This window comes from Myotis brandtii, unplaced genomic scaffold (genome assembly GCF_000412655.1).
Source record: "Myotis brandtii unplaced genomic scaffold, ASM41265v1 scaffold38, whole genome shotgun sequence".
Lineage (NCBI taxonomy): Eukaryota > Metazoa > Chordata > Mammalia > Chiroptera > Vespertilionidae > Myotis > Myotis brandtii.
Genome location: NW_005364596.1, coordinates 3297253 through 3313106, shown reverse-complemented (window position 1 = coordinate 3313106; position 15854 = coordinate 3297253). Strand labels below are relative to the sequence as shown.

General features: G+C 41.3%; 1 long non-coding RNA gene across 1 annotated transcript in view; it reads left to right on the top strand.

Annotated features, from left to right (window-relative positions):
- The first annotated feature begins 1106 nt into the window (after positions 1-1106).
- Positions 1107-15854, top strand: part of LOC106727162 — a 31103-nt gene continuing 16355 nt past the window's right edge. Inside the window, exon 1 of the long non-coding RNA XR_001363321.1 lies at positions 1107-1712. This is a non-coding gene — a long non-coding RNA (uncharacterized LOC106727162). The remainder of the gene's footprint in view (positions 1713-15854) is intronic.

Below are 15854 nucleotides of genomic sequence, written 5' to 3'. Positions count from 1 at the left end.
CGCCCCGAGGGGCCCGGGAGGAGGATGGGGTGGGGAGCCGCGCGCCCTGCGAAGCGCGAGGAGTGGGGAGGCGGACGAACCACAGAGACGTGGTTCCAGTCGGGCCCCCACGCGCGCCACCCCAGGGCATCGTTTCTTGATTTTGCCAGATTGAGGATGGATGTGGGGCTGGTTTCTTTGCTTTGAGCATCAGCTCATTCATTTGCAACCATTTCGGGTAACTGGGTCCTGGCGTTGGAAGGACGCTTAGACCATAGGTGGTCCAGAGACACTCCGGAGAGGTCAAGGCTGAATTCAGGTGGTGAAGGAGGAGGGACTGACTCTTTTTTCCTTTTGAGAGGCACTTGCTGATGATACGTGGACAGTAATGACCCGGCTCTGGACAGCCCACGCTGAATGAAACCTTGCAACGTTTGGCCGTCCCCTTAAGGAAAGACTTGGTTTCTCAGCGCAAATAGGTGGGAGGGAACTGCCTGTCTTTCTGAGAGATGGATAATTGTTACTAACCCGCGGCTACGTCTTGAAATAACTGGTGTCAAGTCCTGTAATCTTTTATTGGTCAATCTTCGTCATTCTTCTATTTTATCTCGCCTGCTCTGATATGACCTTAAAACCATTTTGACAGGCATTTTAAATTGGCCAAGAGATCTGTTTAGTGTCTCTTAGGCAGAATCTCATAGGTTAGGTGTGCATTTTGAATTTAAACTTAACTTTTCAAATCCTTGGTTCACCCCTCCTCCCATCTGTTAATCGTGGGTTCTCAGTTACTTGAACACTCTGATCTAGTAAAATGGGACTATATATAAGGACTTCAGAGGACTGGAGGACAATAGTGCAAAGGAGCTATAATGTCTGGCACAAAGGAGACCTCAGCAAATTACTGTTTATGTATAAATAAGAGGATGTTCCAGGGGCTCAGGTAATAAGCAGTTAATTTCCACAAAACTTTCTACTTATAAAGCTGTGCCAGCGGCTCTCAACCTGTGGATCGCGACCCCTTTGGCGGTCGAACGACCCTTTCACAGGGGTCGCCTAAGACCATCCTGCATATCAGATATTTACATTACGATTCATAACAGTAGCAACATTACAGTTATGAAGTAGCAACGAAAATAATTTTATGGTTGGGTCACAACATGAGGAACTGTATTTAAAGGGCCAGAAGGTTGAGAACTACTGTCTGAAGTTTTGTATGTGCAATCCTTTGGCAGGTTCCTAGGAGCAAGAAGTGATGTCTACATTCTGAGTGTGTATACCAGGACGGAAACACTTCAATGTAAACTCCTGAAAGGTGTTTGGGTCCCACCTCGTGTTAAGGGAACTGCCATTTAGTGTTTAAACAAGGTCAGAGCAGTGGCTGGAAGTGAACACCTGGCATTTGGAGGAAGGCTGCATGTGTGGAAAATGCTCAAACTTTATCCTTCACCTTTAAAAAAGTATAAGCTGTGCACACTTTCCTTTTTACAGCCCTTCCCTTGGTTTGATGATAGCCTTGCTTCCCAATAGTCTTCTGGTTGAAGTGTTTTTTTCATGAGTTAATATTTAATTTGATTTCTTTCGTTTCGTTTTTAAGTGAAGTTGGTTGACATAGGAACCTGGAAGGAAACACTTGGGCACCTTTGCATTACTGTCTCTTGGTCTTCATTTCTCTTCTTGCAGAATCTCATAAAAGCCCTAGGAAATATTTGGAAGAAGCTTAAGCACTTGCTCAGGTTATTAAAAACATTTGTTCTTCTGATAGCTACAACTTTTAGGGTTAAAGGTCACAGGTGCCCCTGTAGAGAGATGTTGAGCAGTGGCATCAGAAACCTGACATTAACTAGGTGGTAACTTACTTGCTGAATTACTTTGAATGAGTTACTCAAACTCTCTGGGATTCTTGTGGGACTTTGAAAAAATGGTATAGGGAAAAATGGAAATAATCTTATATCCATTAACATAGACAATGGAATACAAGTAAGAACTTTTTCTTTTTAAAGAAGTGATACTTTGAAGTGAGATGTTTTCTGTGTGTGTGTGTGTGTGTGTGTGTGTGTGTGTGTGTGTTTAAAGAACAATTACTAAGAATTCTAGACAGTTTCAAACTAAAGATAGTCTACCTATCCTTTTTAAAAAATATATTTTTATTTATTTTGGAGAGGGAGAAAGAGATAGAAACATCAATGATGAGAGAGAATCATTGATAAGTTGCCTCCTGTACTCCCCACATTGGGGATCGAACCCACAAGGAGGGCATGTGCCCTGACCAGGAATCAAACTGTGACCTCCTGGTTCATAGGTTGACACTCAATCACTGAGCCACACTGGCTGGTCAAGTCTACCTATCTTTATCCAATTCTCATATTCGGGAATTGAAGTCTCTATTCCGAACTGCCGCTATCAGACATTTAGTCAATTCATCCAATTGGTGAACAGTTAGTGAGCAACTACCATTCCAGTCACTGTGCTAGGTACTATGGATGCTAAGCGCACTTACTGTCCTTGGGGGTTACAGTCTACTGGAGAGAACCCTTAGGCTTTGATTATGGAAAGGAAAAGAAAGTGTCAAGAAGGAGGAGAGGGGTGGAGCTGGGAGGAAACTAGAAGTGATTACCTGATCTTAGGCTTTCCCCCACTTGATAATGAAAGTTCTAGTGGCATTCTAATGGGTCTTGAAGTGGGGCTCTTAAATTACGGGGCTGAACAATGTAACTATGCCTTGCTTTACCTAGTTTATTATAAGCAAGTTTAGCCTTCAGTTAAATAATTTTAAATGTTCTAGGGCAAACTTGTTTAAATGAATTCTGAAGGGTAAATTCAGTTCAACCAAGATTTATTTATTGTGAGCAAAGCACTATGGTAGATTTTTGAAAGAATAATCACTGTATGTGAATATTCCAATTCATTAGTATTTCCCCATATTATAAGTAGTATGATACTTATAGAAGTTTAAAAGTACAAGTTAAACAAATTAGCCACCACCCAGAAAACCACTTACCACTATAACCTCAAATTCTTTTTTACCCAATGAACATATAACACAAAGAGCTAGCATGTATTGAGCTTACTATTAGCCAGCCAATGTGCCAGTTGCTCTATACACCGGAATCTCCTGTAATCCTCACTCTAGTCTAGCCCTATGAGGTAGATACTATGATCATCTCCTTTTTATTGAAGAGAAAACTGATTTAGAGAAATTAAGTAACTTTACTGAAGTTACACAGCTAGAAAGTTATTCTCTAGAAAACTGGGTTCATTCTCTACATACTACTTTGTAACTTACTTTTTCCCCCCACCCAAATATGGACATCTTTATATTACCAAAATACTCCTACAACATCATTTATAGTTTTCTATTATATATCTAAATCTCAACAGTTCTTTTGTTTCCAGTTTTCACTAATTCATTTTTAAAAATTTAATTAATTTTTAGAGAGAGAAAGGGAGGGAGTGAGGGAAGGAAGGAGAGAGAAAGGTGGGGGACAGAGACAGAGAGGGAGAGAAACATTGATTTGTTGTCCCACTTATTTAGGCATTCATTGGTTCATTCTTGTGTGCCTTGACTGGGATCCACCTGCATCTAACCAAGTGAGCTACCTGGCCAAGGCAGTTTTCACTATATTTAGCAACTCTGTATTAAATATCCTTCTACCTATATCTCTGGGCACATCCATGATTATTTTAGTCATTTTAAAAAGTGATTTATAATGTTTAATTTAGCTGCCCTTTTAAAAACCATATTCAGAATTAGAAAGCTTTCTCCTTTTTAAAATTTAAGAGTTTTGATTTCTGTGTCCCTTTAGTGTTTCTAATAAGATGTCAGCAATAGGATCAACATTCTCTGTGGAGCTGCACAATAGGTCAATAGCTCATTACACAAGGGGTTTATCTGATGGAAACGGAACACACAGGCTTTCTGAAAGAACTGTTTGGGTTTGTGTTATTGTTATTAGCCCCATGGAGCAGTGCTGACCGTGCCAAGCAGCTCTCTAAAATAAAAACTACTTCTTCCGTTTGCTTCCTTAGGTACCCAGTAAGGTAGACAGGTTACATTTTTCAGATACTGCGTTTAGCAGATTTATCACTAGGTTTAAAATAAAGTCCATAAATTTTAAGTAGGTCACCTTTTTTCTTTAAAAAGAAAAAACTTTACACAGTTGTGGGTTGATTTCTTGAAAGGTATACCATTAGTAAGACATTTTGGGTTGATTTAATGAAATCATTAGCTAATTTTCATTTTGTTCTGTGGCTAGAGCGTCCTGGGCTCAATTCCGGTCCAATCATTGTGTTTCTCTCACATTGCTGTTTCTCTCTGTCTTTCCCTCTCTCTTCCACTCTCTCAAAAATCAATGGAAAAATGTCCTTGGGTGAGGATTAAAAAATAATAATAAAATAAATATTCTCAAGTTTTACTATAATATCAGGCCCTCTTTGCTACTCTGAGTCAAAAATTTTAATGGTGCTTTGGGTTTATTTTTCCATTTTCAGTGCTAGTTACTTTATCCTGATGGTTGTGATAAAGGATGCTGGAATATGAGTGGTGTCCAGTTCAGCCTCTTCATACAGAAACCATGATCAGTTCAATTTATTAATTTCTAATAATGACTTGTAATTGGAAGTAGAATTTAGAGAAATAGCTAATAGAATTATATGTACATAGGATAATCCCTTATTTGCTGAGTGGTTTTTCCTTACTGCCAAACACCAATTCGATTACTTGCTTACAATTCAAAATTCAGCCTTACAGTTTTGTGTCTTAGTTTGATAGTTGCTTAAAACTTTCAAACCAACTTGTGCACATTCTTAGATTTTTTTTGAAAAAGAAGAAGCAGCATTAACTGGATTGAGGCCCTTGTATGTGCATCTTTTAAAAATATATATATTTTTATTGATTTTAAAGAGGAAGGGAGAGGGAGAGAGAGATAGAAGCATCAATGATGAGAGAGAATCATCTAGTAGACTGTAACCCACAACCCGGCATGTGCCCTGACTGGAATCTAAGACTTCCTGGTTCATAGTTTGGTTAATGCTCAACCACTGAGCCACGCCAACCGAGCGTTTGTGCATCTTTTCTTTCATTATACCCCTTTGTACTGTTTTAAAAATTTAAATAAAATCGCATAGTAAAATTGTTAAATGGGAGGGGAATGAAAGGTAATAAACTCAAGGCCCAAGAGGCAGAAAAGACAGCCAACTACTAAAAGTCAAGTCGGGCGAAACGACAGAAGGGCCCTTCAGGTATGTGCCACTTCTCGGCCTGGTAGGCCTGGGCTGAGGATGTGTAGTGATACATTTCAACTGTGGAAAGGGAGATGCCTAGATGTCAGGGCCAGCCTCAGGCAACATTGAACAGGAGCTGAAATACCGACCTTAAGCATCCTCAACTCTAAGTTTGCCCAGCATACTTGCCCACCCCCAAAAAGTGCTCCGTGATGATCTGAATAAAGGCAAATTACTGTTCAATTGAAGCTGTGGAACTGGAGGTATCATATTTATGGAAAACTGAGGAATAAGCATCCATCCCTGCACTTTAATTCACCTCTTTGAATTAAGATGATTAGCAATGCAAAATACATGATAAGAAATAAACTTTTAAAAAGCTTTTCTACAAATTGGGAGGGACTGAAGGGAGGCGTGGCCCAGAGGTGGGAAAAGAACTGCAGAGAGGAAGATGGAACAAAGCCAAATGCACATTCCTCGAGGGGTGCGTGTCCTCTCAAGGCCTGGGAACTGGCTCCTCCTGTTGGAACTGGAGCCATGTGGTATGATGCTCGAGGGCCTGGCAGGGGTGTCGGCTGTCTCTCGGCTGCTCTGCCCATGACAATCCCGGGAAGCCACCTCTTGACATGCACCCCAGCTACGTGGGTTAAGGATACTTCTCCTTATCTGGGAACTATTTTCATTAGGTAGTCTCATCTACACCTGGATACACTGTGAAGGAACGAGCTGTTTTATTTAGGGGTAGGGAAGAGGATCAAAGAGTAAGTGGTTTTGGGTCATGGACTGCTTAACTCATGGGGGTGCCATGGAGGGGGGATACCTTTAGATAGCACCCCATGTCCAAAGAGTTGTGGAGACCTTTCAGAAAAAGACTGGCAGCAGTAGTTGGAAGTGAAGGTAAGCCTTTGAAACAGGGGCCACAGAGAGAGGCCAAACACTCAAGTTGGTTCTCCAAGCTTCCTCAAACATAGAGCTGGAGGCAGGGAAGTAAAATGGCGAGGGTTAAATAATGGTGTAGGGCCCCTGAGATAGGAGCGAGTGGAGAGCCAGTGAAATGCTGTCTTCATCTTCAGACAGGCCTGCAAGACAGAAATTGTGTTATCTCCACTGTGGAAGTAGCAGCCTGTAGAAAGGTTAGTGTACTCAAGGCTGCAGAGCCGGTAGGAGGTGGAGCAGGGATTTGAAGCCAGAGCCAGCGGATTCTAATGCCCAAGATCCTTCATGGCTTTCGGTAAGGTCTCCACTGGTTTCCGAGGTGTGGCCGGTTTGTTGGGATATATTTTTTGCACGGGATTGTATGTCTACCACCCCATTTCCTGGAAAGTTTCTCTGGTCTGTGCTGCCTAAAGATCATTAAGTAATGCCACAAAGATGAATGCCTGCCTGCTTCCTTAGGCCAGCACGGACCTGAGTCCTCACACCACCACTACTTACCACTAGGTGACCGGGGCAACTTTCCCAGATGAATCTCCATTTCCTGGCTGTAAAATGGAAATAAAATAGTATTTACTTCATAAGATGAATGCATGAGCGATATGACTTTCTGTGGCTAAAACATTGAGAATAATGCCTGATTCGTATTAATATGGAGTTGCTTAGCTATTGTTATTTTATTTTTTGCACAATAAGCTGCACCTCTAACTTTGAAAACAAAGGGCTCAATCTTATTACCTAAAAAAATCAGATTATTACAGTATTTCTCATTAAGGTGGCTTCCATATTTTAGGATTAGAGTATCTATTTGTCACATCTTGCCTTGTACTGGTAGGGTCCGGATCCTACTCCACGCTCCCCTCCTCCTTTCCTTCCGGGTTAAAATGAAAATATTGAAGTTGATTGTACACTGCCATTGAATTCAAGAACTTTTATAAGAAGTTTATGAGATCACTGTGGATGCTGGAAAGCTTTCAGAGCTGCAATCACAATATGCCGGGCCTCTCAGCGGATGCTTGTTAGCGTAGCACAAATGCTACTATCCTTGCAGAGCTCAGCCTTCTGAGGAGTATTGTACCATGAACACCACTGTCCCAGAAAATGCCGGGGCCATTAAGAATCACAGACCCTACTGTCCTCCCCAATGCTCTGCGTCTTTCTTTAGGAGGCCCTGAGACGGTGTATGTAACACAGCTGCAGCTGCTACTGTTTTCTGAGATTTGCATTTGTTCAGTGGGTTGCTTAATCATCCATTTATTGCTTACCGAACTTTAATACCAACAAAGGGCATTGTTTATGTTAAATTATATATACCTGACATTTTAATTCACTCTTTCCAAATCCTTTTTCTTGGCTGCCTTTGTTGCTCAAATGCAGTAATGATTCAGGAGGTATGTGAGATTGAAGATTAGAGTCACAGCTGTCTCTGGATTTCTAAATGTCTACGGTTTTAAAATCTTCCACTTATTGACCACTCACAAATAGATATAAAGTGGTGTGCAGTTGCTTACTTTAATTAAAAAATAACCTCGTATTTAAATATTATTGATGTCGATTTGCTAATTCATATACCTATGTATATCATTGTATATAATTTGAGTATCATAAATGTTAATGAAGAAAGAATATATATATATATATATATCTGTGTGTGTGTGTGTGTGTGTGTGTGTGTGTATTAGCCCCATGGAGCAGTGCATATATCCTCTATGATAGATTAGTTAGTGCTGAGAAATACATTCCCTTGGAATTTAGCTTGATTGGCAAGTTATGAGCAGCAAACAGGAACATTTAAAAGTTTACTTTGAACAAATACTTATAGAGCTTACTATATGTGAGGATTTGTTTTGAGCACTTAGAACTGTTAGTTATGTACTCCTCCTAAATCACTGTGCAGCAGATATTATGCCCATTTTAGGGTCTCTATTTGAAACAGAGGTTAAATCACTTGCCTGTGGTCACACAGAAGAATTAGGTTCTGAAGCAGACTGTTTGGCTTTCAGAGTTACTAACCACTACACTTGACCGTGGGATCTAGTGTGTATCTCACAGTTTGGGCCCTTTCAATTTGTAGCTTTATCAAAGGAAAAGTCACACCTGTTCAAACTCCTTATGATTGTCGAACTCCTTATGATTAATGTGTGGAGGATTACAACTAGGTCATAGATTTTTCGCTCTTGTTATTGAAAGATACCGACGCTATATTTTCAATATGGTATGACCAAACATTTCTGTCTAAAAGCTTCTGAGTGCGCTATCAGGCCTGGTGGTGGTCTGGGAAGGGGGCGATGTATTCTCCCCTTCCACTGTTCGGCACACTCAGCCCAGCGAGAAGAGCTGCAGATTACACCGACTATTCTAGCAGTATTTAATTTTGTTTTTAGTTCCAGGGCTTTCACCTATTATAAATTAAAGTAGTTAAATATCCTTATTTGAGGAGAGTAGCTTGTACAGGTGAAATTATTTGGCTGTTTTCTCATTACGATTGAAGACAGAAGACAGAATAATGGTCCCCCAGAGATGGTCACATCTTAATCTCCAGAACACGGCAAGGGGGAAGTAGAGGGGCCGATGGAATTAGGTTGCTAATCACATGATGCTACGACTTGGAGACTACCCTGGGTTTTCTGGGTGGACCCAGTGAAATCACGGGGATCCTTGGAAATGGAAAGGGGAAGCAGAAGAGTCAGAATCAGAGAGTTGGCATCATTAGAAAAACTCAAACAGCCATTGCTGGCTTTGTAGGTGGAAGGGGGCCATGTGCCAAGGATTACACACGGTCTCTAGAAGCTGGAAAAGGCGAGAAAATGTTCTCCCCTAGATTCCAGAAAGAATGCAGCCCTGCTGACACTTGGTGTTAGCCCAGACAGGCCTGTTTTATACTTCTGACCTCCGGAACTGTAAAAAGATAAATTTGTTTTGTTTTAAGCCACTAAATTTGTAGTAAGTTGTTGCAGGAGTAACAGGAAATGAATACAGAGAGTTACTAGAACAGGGCTGGGAAAGGGCTGCCTAATCTCATGATGTAGTTTCTAGTCCCTTACCTCTCTTGTCTAGGAAGTTCTCAAGACATGGCTTTGTGGGTGTAATGCCCTTCATGACTGACTCATTTGCTTGCATTTTATCATCCTCAAGCAATTATTGGTTAATAACTTATTTTTCCCTGTCAATATTTCATAGCAGAATGAAGGTGTCTTGGCTATGTACATGATCAAGCAAGTAACTTTCTTCACCAGTAATCTCCCAGCAATCTTGATAAATTAATATATTCATGTTTTCTGTTGCATCCTTGATAGTACAAATCAGATATCCAGAGCTCATCTCTCCTGGGTGAACTGATAAAATAGTTTCTGAGCTTACAAAGACCCGACCCTGGACCAGTTGCTGACCTGCCCCCAGGATGTAACCATCCTCTAAGAACCCATAGCAGTGGATTTCATACCAAAAAAATTTCCTTGGCCCCTGGGCAAGCCACTGTTCTCACAAACTTCTCAAGATAGTTGCCTTGGATTTCACAAACGGATTGACTTTTTAAAATACCTGCACTGCACAGATGGCTAAAACAGGGTCCAAGCCATCCTTAATCCTTTCTGAAATTGATTAATGCATTCAACACAGTTTTTTGAGCACTTGCTTTATGCTAGACATTATTTTTGATTCTAGGGATTCAGTCAAGGTTTCTTCCTTAATGGAGATTGAGTTTATGTGTTGAGAGAGAAAAGAGTGTTGAAAAGGGAGGTTGAGCAGATGATAAGTGAGTAAAACCAATAAACACAAGATAAGTGCAGATTTGGACTTCTTCAAAGGAAACAGTGAAACAGTAGAGAGTGGGAAACCTGTAATAGCGTCGTCAGGAAAGGTTTGTTGGAAGAGGTCAGACTTGCACTAAGATGAGAAGGATAAGTAGACCCAGTAGAGGGAAGAGCATGCACATCTGCCTGGGGAGGGAAAGCGCTTGGTCACACAGGGAGAGGGAGGGAGGCCAGTCTGGCGGCAGGGTCTGGGCAGAAGAGGGGTGAGAGACGAGGTGGCGAGGCAGGCAGGACCAGGTTGGGGAGGGCTTGCAGACCTGGGAGTGTGAGTCTCATTCCAGATGGAATGAGCGGGCATTGTGAAGTGATCCAAGAAGGAGAGGGACATGATCTGAGTTACATTTGTAACATCTAGTTTAGCTGCTGCTGGGGGGAGTAGGAAGGGATAAGAGTAAGGAGACCAGTTATGAAGCTCTTGGCAGCATTCTACACGAGAAGCGGTGTGGCCTGGTGTAGAGGGGTGGTATTGGAAGTGGGGAGCAGTGGATGGATTTGAGAGGTTTGGAGATAGAATCAACAAGACTTACAGAGATAGGTTTGGATGGGTGACACGAGAGAATAGGAGCAATCAAGCAGAACTCCTTGTGTTTTGGTGGGTGACGGGGGGTTGTAGGGAATAGAGTTCTGTTTTGGCCAGTGGTTAGTTGAGTTGCCTATTAGTCATCTTAATGGGGGTGGATGTCCAATGGCCAGCGGTGGTTGAGAGACCTACATTCAGGGACAAGATCAGGGCCAGAGTTTGCCAGCCTAGAAGTGGTATATAAGGTCATGGGAAATCTAGAATCACCTGGGGAGATTTTGTAGGCAGAGCAGAGAGATAGAGATCAGGCCCCGGAGGAATAACAGAGTTATAGATCAAGTCGGAGACCATGGAGTAACCAGTGAGTAGGAGGAAGACCAAAAGAGCCGTGTTACAGACGCCAACATTATCACGTGTTTAAAGCAAGGTGGAGTAATCGTTTCTGTTGTAAGATTTTGAGGAGTTGAGTAAGATGAGAACACAGTGTCCGTTGGGTTTTGCAATGTGGAGAGTTTCTCTAAATGGTGATCTTGTCAGGCCATACTTAGAGGAGTGATTTAAAGCACAGACGAAGGGACCTCCAGCATCCCCTGTGGGGAACTTTCCTCACTCCCTTCTCCACTTCACCTGTGTGGGGAGGTGTCCCCTCTTTGTTCCCGAGTCCTTAGGCCTTTCTCTGTCACTGGAGTCTATACTATAATACGATTTTTCTGTTGAAATTATGTTCCTTCTAGAATTTTTTTTTTTTGTATTTCCTAGCGTGATGCAGACATGTTTCTGAATTAATGAGCTGAGTACTCTCAAATACTACTTTTTGGTTTGTATTAGTTACACCTGTGTTGTATCAGGCAGAGGCCAATGAAGAGCCGGTTTTCCTGATTCCCAGTCTGCTCCCTCTGCCTTCTGTAGCTGAGGATGGCTTTGGCCCAGGATTGTGCCCCTCCCTCCTCCTCTCACCCCTCCTCCCGCCTTCACCTCACCAGTTGTCAGTGCTTGATTTGGAAGGTTCGCTTAGCTCAGTGGTCGGCAAACTCATTAGTCAACAGAGGCAAATATCAACAGTACAACAATTGAAATTTCTTTTGAGAGCCAAATTTTTTAAACTTAAACTATATAGGTAGGTCCATTGTTATTAACTTAATTAGGGTACTCCTAAGGCTTAGGAAGAGCCACACTCAAGGGGCCAAAGAGCCACATGTGGCTCGAGAGCCACAGTTTGCTGACCACGGGCTTAGCTCTATTCCTCTCAGACCCCGTACCTTCTCGGGAGTCACATGTGAAAACTTATGAAAATCACTTTCGTGCTTCAGAAACCTCTTCTCTTCCCACCCCTGCATTCTTTTGGTGAAGTCACTGCAGTTACTTCATACATTTCACCATTTTCAAAACTGGATTTGCCCCATTGCATACTTAAATGTCTTAAAGGCCTGGTAGCAACTGTCCTTAGCAACCTCAAAAGGGTGCTTTTTATCAAGTTCTCCTTTTTTGCCCCCCTTGGTAGGTATTTTCCCAGCAAGGCTGTGTGGAAGTGTCTTTTTCTTCTACACGAATATCGCTTTGTTTTTCCACTTCGTTATCCTCCTGTTGCAACACCCCAATTATACCAGTTGCTGTGGAGCTATTAAGTGTATTGCTAACAATGGAGCTTATTCCTTTAGGTGGAAGAATAGAAGCAAGAGGAGGATTTTAATTTTGTTTTTGTGCAAATGTTTCCTAGTAGCAAAAATAACTAAGTGATACTAGAGACCGTGGTGCAGAAATGTCTATATGGGATCGACTGATGTTTTTAGAAAGGATTGCTTTTCTTAATTAAAGAAAATATTTACTTAAGCTTCTGGTCCTATTAGAGATTAATTTCATATTTTAAACATGGACTATCTTTTAATATCCTTTGTTTAATAGGATGTTGCCTCGTCGGGACAAAATGTTTTGTAGATTTCATCTTTTAAAATTTATTTCTTAAAACCTTTAAAAAAAAAAAACTTTACTACTCTGGCTGGTGTGGATCAGTTGGTTGAGCATCATCAGGTGCACCTAAATTGCCGGTTTGATTCCTGGGCAGGGCACATGCTTGGGTTGCAAGCTTGATTCTCATCGATGTTTCTCTCTCTCCCTCTCCCCCTTCCTCTTTTTCTCCCCCTACCCCCCCTCTCTAAAATGAATAAAAAAATAAGATCTAACTTACATTTTTTTAAAAAAGCCACATTTAATAGAGTACTGAGGGAATGAAGTATTTTTTGTTTTAATCCACATAACTTTTATATCTAGACAAGGATATTAGCGAATTATATACTTATATGCATACATATACACACATATGTGTATATATGTGTGTATATATTTTTTCCAACTAAACATAGTTTAGAACTTGCCAAATATCTTGATGCTGTAGAACAGTGGTTCTCAACCTTCCTCATGCCGCGACCCTTTAATACAGTTCCTCATGTTGTGGTGACCCCCAACCATAAAATTATTTTTGTTGCTACTTCATAACTGTAATTTTGCTACTGTTATGAATCGTAATGTAAATATTTGATATGCAGGCTGTATTTAGGCGACCCCTGTGAAAGGGTCGTTTGACCCCCACAGGGGTCTCGACCCACAGGTTGAGAACCGCTGCTGTAGAAAGACACATAGTTGTTGTTGTAGGCAAGTCAGAAGAATTGTCATCTTCCCATCTCCTCATGTTACATTTTCACTAAGATGTGTTTCACTGTAAAGATGCCTGACCCGGCTCCTCCTAAGTGGGCAGAAGCTATTTCCAGGGCGGCAAAAAGGTTTGCTGTTGACTTGAAATGCCTCGCCCTGTCTCTAGTTTGATTTCCCTCTGCCCAGTGTACTTGCTCAGCTCTCGTTCACATCCGTTTTCCCCCTGCCTGTGGATGGTGTATATCCTAGACCGTTCCATGGCCTCTTCTCTCGATTAGCAGCTCAGCCACCTGAAGGGAGGAACAGCAGCCACTGGAATTAAGGAAAGGTCTTTCAAACTCTTGGACTTCTTGAGTAAAAGATGTCATTTTGATATTCAATTTTACATGTAAAAAATATTCTTTCCCCATCCCAGCCCCCTTAATATCAAGGTTATTATTATAAAAACTCTAAAAATCCTAAAATGTTTATAGTTGACCATAGATTTTGGAGAAAATTCTGATAGGTTATGCTCTGGGACCTGGAGACCTTGAAGTGGTTTTAAATGAAAGTAAGAGTTAATGAATTGCTGGGATTGGAGACCATCTCTTGGGGTTAATCTCTAGAAAAGGGTCCTGGCCCACCCTTTGGTATATCAAGAGAATAAAAGTTGGTGAAGAGGAAGGGCTTGGCAAGAACCAGCGAGCACCTATTCTGTGCCAGGCTGGGTGTACTCTTGTACACAAACAGACACGGTCCTCCCCTTCGTGGAGCCCGCGGCCCCGTGTGGGAGACAGCCAGTGAAAAAAGGAAACAGGCCCATAACCACAGCTTGAGAAAGTGGATCAGATCTGAGAGAGCAAAACATGGGGGAGACCTATGTTAGACAGTGGTCAGGAAAGGACCTCTTTGAGGAAGGAACATTAAACTTGAGAAGAGAAGGATGAGAAGATGTAGTTGGAATCCAAGCAAAAAATCCATGCTGTTGGTCGTGTATCAGGTGAGGCTAGGTTAGGTAATTTGTTCCGGGTAATTTAGCCAATTAGTAGCAAATATAAAGTGCACTGTGGATTTCTCTGTCAGTGTTTCTCAACATTCCGTTTTCATTGTTGTCTTTGTAGACCGGTTTTCCTATCCCCTCGGGCTCTGTCCCCGCCCCCCCTAAATTATAATGTCTTTTGGAAGATCACAAACCATTTTTTTTTTCACCTTTAGAGCACCAATTTTCACCATGGAGAATGCACACTCTACCAGTTATTGTCTGTGGGGCTTGTTTGGGGACAATCAGAAATAGACTTTTGTTGGGTTTAATCTAGTGTCTTTGGATCTTCAACTGGATTTTAAGTTCCTTGAGATGGAGACCATCTCTAGTAGGGACAGCAGTAGTAATAGATGATGCCACTTAACATGGCACTTTTTTTTTTTTAAATCAGCCATGAGGTTGGGAGGGGTAGAATAAAAGTAAAGCATGAAAAATCCTTAAATAGTGTAGTTAGTCTAATTTTATATTTAAGTATATTTTTATTGATTTCAGAGAGAAAGGGAGAGGGGGAGAGAGATAGAAACATCAATGATGAGAGAGAATCATTGATCTGCTGCCTTCTGCACGCCCCTGCTGGAAAGGTGGCGATTCATTAGTGTCTTTAATCCAGTTTGGTGCCATTTCCAGGACACTCCGGAAAGGACCAGGTTCAGGAAGGCGGTGATTGTCAGGGGGAGGAGTTCAGGGTGTATTGGACGTCGCAAAGTTGCAAACTTAGGAAGATTAATTTGGCAGACTCATCCCATACATTTCTGAAGTGCGATGACAATTGTGACAAGGGATAAAAAGGAAAAACCTGACTCATAATGGTTTCTTTATTTCAGAAGCAGCATAACATTTATTTGCAGAAATAACTTTGTAGGCACCAAAAAGAAAAGTAAACTAAAGATATAGAGTACTAGTAACTTTTTGGAGAAGGAAATTAGGGGGATGATAATGGTTCTTTATCACTGAGATTCTTCTATCATTAAGGTGGAGATTATACACGTCTAAAAGACATGGGTTTGTTAAGGATAATTCATGTTATATATTTTATGTTGGGAGGAATGCAGGAATATATTTGAAGGAAGCTATATTCTGGATCTTTTTCTCTGTGTGTTAATATGTGTGTGAGAGAGAATTTAGATGAAGCTAGTTCTGGTTATTTGGCAAACAGTGATGGAAACTGGAGTAAAGAGTACTTATCTTGCCCTGATTGGTTTGGCTCAGTGGATAGAGCATCGGCCTGTGGACTTAAGGGTCCCAGGTTCGATTCCAGTCAAGGGCATGTACCTTGGTTGCGGGCACATCCCCAGTGGGGAGTGTGCAGGAGGCAGCTGATTGATGTTTCTAACTCTCTACCCCTCACCCTTCCTCTCTGTAAAAAATCAATAAAATGTATTTTTAAAAAAAGAGTACTTATCTTAATGAACTGTCTTTTAATTTTCAGTTGTGCAGTCAATGAATTTTAGAGGTAGGCCCAGTCTGTCGAACAGACTTAATAAATTTTACAGCGATTGCTTCCTTTTATTGTTTCTCCATCGACCATTAGTCACATACCCAGTGGTGTAATGTAAACTACATTTCCCCCTTCTTTTAATCTTTCTTTTTTGTTGTATTGTTTTCCTTCTTAACAAATCAATTGCCTTTAGTAGGCAAGCATGGAGCAGAAAAATTATGAAACAGCAGCCAGAAGGATAAAATTTATAAAAGTCCTTTCTAAATGATTTAATAGAAAAGA